This window comes from Triticum dicoccoides, chromosome 4B (genome assembly GCF_002162155.2).
Source record: "Triticum dicoccoides isolate Atlit2015 ecotype Zavitan chromosome 4B, WEW_v2.0, whole genome shotgun sequence".
Lineage (NCBI taxonomy): Eukaryota > Viridiplantae > Streptophyta > Magnoliopsida > Poales > Poaceae > Triticum > Triticum dicoccoides.
In genome coordinates, this window is record NC_041387.1 from 425,426,456 (window position 1) to 425,427,118 (window position 663).

The following is a 663-nucleotide window of genomic DNA, read 5'->3' on the forward strand; positions in this document are numbered from 1 at the left end:
CGGCCGCCGCCGCCGACCCCCCGCACCCTCGATTCCCCTACTCAACCGCCGCCGCCGACCCCCCGCACCCCGCGCACCGTCTTATAAAAAAAATAAGTATCAAACAGCTTTTTAAATGCTACTGTCTTATAAAAAAATATTACTGTTATTATTTGAACAAGTTTGAACATATTTAAACACAAATAAGTATCAAACAGGTTTTTAAATGCTAAAAAACATTTGTGGAGCCTGGGAGTCGAACCCAGGACCTCCTGGTGTGAGAACTGGCTGCTGACCGGTCGAGCTAGTAGAGGGGACTTGATGTGGATCAGTTCTGGTGGTACATAACCTGTTGGCTGGAGTTGAAATAAAAAAAACTACTAATGGCGCACCACGGTGAGGTGCGCCATTAGTATGGATATTCTAATGGCGCACCACGGTGAGGTGCGCCATTAGTATTGTGCCTTCGCCCGATCCCCCCTTCCCTCTCCCCCTTCGCCCGGTCCCCCCTTCCCTCTGCCCCTCGCCAGTTCCCTCTCCCTCTCGATCCACCGCCGCCGCCGCCGCTGCCCTCACCCTCGCTGCTCGCCCTCGCCCTCGCCCTCTCCCTCCCTCGCCCTCGCTGCTCGCCCTCTCCCTCTCCTCGCCTTCCCTCTCCCTCGCCCTCTCCCTCGCCCTAGATCC